General features: G+C 44.5%; 1 pseudogene; it reads left to right on the top strand.

Moving 5' to 3' along the window:
• Positions 1-2,065: 2,065 nt before the first annotated feature.
• LOC123483243 overlaps positions 2,066-4,961 on the top strand; it is a 176,718-nt pseudogene continuing 173,822 nt past the window's right edge.

Below are 4,961 nucleotides of genomic sequence, written 5' to 3'. Positions count from 1 at the left end.
CATGGTACCACACAAACAAAGGTGTGGGAAACCTCAGTACAAACATAGTGCAGCAGGCCTGGACAAACACTCTACTAACTCATCCCACCTATTGCCTCGCCACACACAGACACACACACACACACACACACACACACACACACACACACACACATGTTAAAGGAAGTGAGGAGGAGCTCTTACTCCGTGGCTGAGGGATGAGATCATAATAACCAGAAGAATAACTTAAAACGATAAAAGGAGGGGCTTCCGGGAAAGGGTGGCCATCTATTTGTATTTAAAGGTTTTACCTTAATTTCCCCAAAAAATTAAAAGGAGAAACTGCTCTACTGCTGACCTCTCTATGAACATAATATTCTAAGAACTTTCTCTGCAGAAGGAAGACCATACTTTCTTCCTAGTTCCCTCTTTAAGACCTAATAAAACGTGGAATCTTAGTTCTGATTTGACAGTTTATGAAAGGGATTTGATATTCAATACAAATGGTGTGAAATGTTCCACGAGCAGGACCATCCACATAACACGAGGCTGTGCTGAACCTCTACAAGGACTTACTATTACAACTGTGTCTGCCATTTTAATCTTGATGTGTTCTTCCACCATAAAGACTGATTCATAAATTCAGAAAACTATTCTGATGTGAACTTGCTGGAATGTTGCACTACTATAAATTACACTACTACATTATACAATCCAGTGAGTGAATTGAAACCCCAAGCTAAACTATGAAAAAGCAATGCACCCTGGGACATGTTCCATTTGTTCTAGCTTCTCCAATAACCTTCATGATGCCACCCATGTGATTTTTCTCTGGTCTATAATATCACACAGTCAGGGGCTGTTCTCCTTTGTGAACCTTCAGAGTCTGAATCCTGCCATTTGAGGCTGTCACGGGGAAACACCAAAGCATCCTCCTAGCCTACATGCATTCATTTCTCAGTTACATCATGCCGGCACACATCAGATAGGCACTTTATAGCATTGACTTGCAAGCAGTGGCTTGTTGCCGTGTCAGTGATGAAGGACTGGAGATGATGAATGGAGGTTGCTTTTATTTAATTCCATGATGGTGATTTTATTTATTGCTGTTGAACTTTCTGAAATTGGACTTGATGCAAATTCCGTGTAGACACCAGATCTACACTAGTGTTGCTTCCCGAGAGTTTTTCCTTCCACTTTGACATTATAGAGTATTTTGTGTCAATTGTTGACAAAAAAATGACAATTAAATCAATTTTAACCCCCCTTTGTAACACAACTAAATGTGGAAAAGTCAAGGGGCCTGAATACTTTCTGAAGGTACGGTTCATCAATCACTCCAGTACACCTGCACATTGTATTAATGGCACTGACCTGTATATCCTGTATACAGTACCTGCATTCTGTTTTTATTTCATTTTTTGCATGTCTAGCTTAGGTTGCCAGACTTTTATTTAGCCCAGGCAAGGAAGGGTGTGACATGCTTACAGTATGATTCACTTTGACACTAGCTGCTTTTTCCTCTAGGGAATCCATTACTGTTATTCTGCATCGTCGGAAAGAGCTCGCAAGTTTCACTATACTGTTTTAGACCTGCTGTATGTATCCGGTGCTCGTGACAACACTAAAGTTTAAATCCTTCTCTCTGCGAGTAGGCCTACCACGGATAGCTTCTACGGCACTTTTTTTTTAACGTAGCCAACCAGTGAGCACTGCAGTTGCGATAGCTAGCTACGTAGCTGCCGTAGTTTCAATGGTAACTACGCCAGCTTCACTCTTGCTGCAGAAACAAGACATCAACTGCAGATTATGCAGAAGCACCCTCTCGGACTCGGCTAAAATATAATATAATATATTTATAATTTAGTGCTTTGATGTCCACATTCGGTTTTACAGTCTAACCTCCTCTTTAACCAGTAAGTACGTTCTCTGGTCAGCTAACTTACTAGTTAGCTAGATGAAACTGTTATGAACCAGCTAGCTATAGGTAGCATGATAGCTACGCTAGTTCTTCCGGGGGCTCGCGCTACGCTAACTAGTTACCTAGTTTTCCAGGTAGATAGCATACTCCATAACATGCTAGTTCATATATACCTCAGTGATGCCAGTGCGCTTCGTCTTTACAACTGGCCGTCAGTTTGCTGACTGTACATTATTGGACGTTTATGGACTGGTTTTGAAGCTAAATCGCTAGCTTAACAGTGCAGCTAGCTAGATAGCTAGTGAGTAACAAGTGGTTTAGCTTCGACTTTTGGTTAGCCCAGGCAGGGATGTGGGACATCGTCACAGTATGAGTCACTTTGACATTAGCTCCTTTTTTTCGTAGGGAATCCGAAAACAATTTGTTCACCTGAGCCACAAAACAAGAAGTGAGAGATGCCTCACGGCTCGGATGACGCCCGCAAGCAGTTCATCCTCACCACGACAGGGAACTACTTCGGCCTAAAGCCGCCATCATCCCTTGATGGGTCTGAGGAACTCAACAATTTCTTAGATGATGGGAACGAATTCGTGCTTGCTGTCACCAAACACGAGAATGACCTGTGCCTGTCAAACAAGGTATACTAGACAATACAGGATATGATATCCAATTAGCAATAATGTAAAACATACACATTGATAAACATACACTTCTTTCTCTGTTCACATCTACCAAGATGAGAACAGACGTTTTCTTGCTAACCAGGAACTTAGCTACTGACTTTATAATTTTGTGCCTACATCATCGAAATTGACCTAACCCCAAACCAATATCCTATTTTTTTTCTGATTTTCGTTATGGCTGTGTACAGATTGAGGCTGGGGACAGCAGAGAGAAGGTTTTAGTGTTCTTCAAGCTGCGTCCCACAGTGATAACAGAGGAGAACCTGCACCAGAATGTCCTGGTGTCCTCCATGCTAGAGTCTCCTATCAGTACCCTCTACCAGGCCGTGCGACAGGTGTTCGCCCCTATGCTACTCAAGGTGAGATCTATTGCCTGTGTAATGAACATATATCACCTGTGTTATGCCTGTGTACTAAAGAGGTAACACCTTTATACCTTGCAGGTGTGTGTTACAGGTGTGTTTATAGATTTATTATGTATTCCCTTATTCTAGGATGAGCGGTGGAGCTCAGCATTTGACCCAAAGCTTGCGGGCCTGCTAAGTGAGCTGGAGCAGGGGCTGGGCTCTGTGATCCGCAGGGCCGGAACAGAAGACACTGGAAAGAGGAGCCACAGAGAAGACGACATCCTGGGTGGGTGCACACTGCTCACGTGGTTCAGAATATCCGGGACCCAGATCTCTATGAGCTTTAGCCAAATCCTCGGACTAGGATATACCTACTAGTACATCAAAATGTAACAGGGGAATTACATCAAATGATATGAAAGACCGAAGAGCAACAACGATCCCCGGTCTAATCATAGTTGACAGTTGAAAACCTCCTGTTGGTGTGTTCTTCTGTCTGTTCAGGTATCCTGACCCCAGTGGATGAGTTCCAGTACTGGGCTGATCTCTCTGAGTCTGGGGACAGGAGCACTGTGAGAGAGAGGGCCTCACACTTCTCTGAGCTCTTCAAGCCCATAGAGAAGGTATGGACTGTGTGTGTACTACCAATATATCATGTCCAGTGTGTCAAAGAGTGAAAAAACAGGACTAGACAATAATTTGTGCCAAATGTGATATCCCTCCTAAATAGCTTGGGCTAATGTCCTGATCCAATCACTAAGACCAGCAGGCTTCTCATACTATATATGACTGTCATGACGTTGTATTGTGTAATGTCCTTTTATTGTCCATTTGTGTTGTGGTCTTGTCCTTTTTAAAACGTGTATGATACTGCAACGAATTTCTCCCAAGGGGACAATACATTTAGTAAAGTAAAGAATGTTCCGGCTCAGATTGGCGTCATCAACCATCTGCTTACTCACCGTAGCCCAGACTCATCCCAATAAATCATGTCATGGTTATCATCGACCTATGATGGACGAACAAGGAAGGAAGGAAGGGGTGTGTTTTGGTGTGTGTGTGTGTGTTGACTGTCTCATCCCCCTGTGTGTATCAGGACTACAGTGGTCTGGATGGTGTCTGTCTGTCTGATGCTGTGGAGCTGGTGGAGGTGAGCAGAGACACACTGGATGACGTGTGGAGGCAGAATGACCATGATCCCTTTCCTGAGACGCGCATGCTCAGACTCATGGACGTCATTGGTACGCCACACACACACACACACACACACACACACACACACACAACCTGGAACTGAAACTGAACTGGCAGAGAGCTAGCTACTGTATTTATTATGGTGGTGTTGTTGCATTATTTCAGATGGCCTGCCATGGCTTGTGTTTCTGACTGTGTGTTTATGTGTGTCAGGCGGTGCGCTGGGCAGGTACGTGCAGAAGAAGCTGAGTGGTGTGAAACTCTTCATGGACCCGTTCCTATCTGTGAGGGAGAGCCTGAGAGTCGGCGTGGTCATCTGTGAGCAGTGGGTGTCGGCCTGTGAGCACCTGAGTGGACAGGTGTGGAAGAGATACGCCCCTTACCCCTGGAAGGGAGACAAGCACCGCCCCCAGGCCCTGCACAGCCTGGCTCAGAGACTGGACGAGGTCAGATGCACCAGCTGTCAATCATTCTCTGTGTCATTAACATCATTGTCATAATTGCATATCAGGAAGTATAGGATATCTCTGCACTCGCTCTTTAGGAACCCTTTTGACTAAGTCACTACACCCCACTTCCTTTTTTTCGTATGTGACAATGTTCCTGAGGTTACTGATGAAGCTTTACCATATGACTTAATGACGTGTGTGTACTGTATATGTGACATGTATGAGAGTCTGTGACTCATCTTTGACCACTTCTCTTTCTGAGGAGGTGACGATCCTTACAGTTCTTGACAAACTCTGACCTGTGTGTGTGTCTCTCAGGTGGTGACGATCCGTACGGTCCATGAGAAGCTGCTCCGTCTGCTGCCTGGAGGAAAACAGCAGGCCTTGG

This window comes from Coregonus clupeaformis, unplaced genomic scaffold, assembly GCF_020615455.1.
Source record: "Coregonus clupeaformis isolate EN_2021a unplaced genomic scaffold, ASM2061545v1 scaf0052, whole genome shotgun sequence".
Classification (NCBI taxonomy): Eukaryota; Metazoa; Chordata; class Actinopteri; order Salmoniformes; family Salmonidae; genus Coregonus; species Coregonus clupeaformis.
Note: the sequence above shows the minus strand (reverse complement) of the source record. Positions and strands in the feature narration are given on the sequence as shown.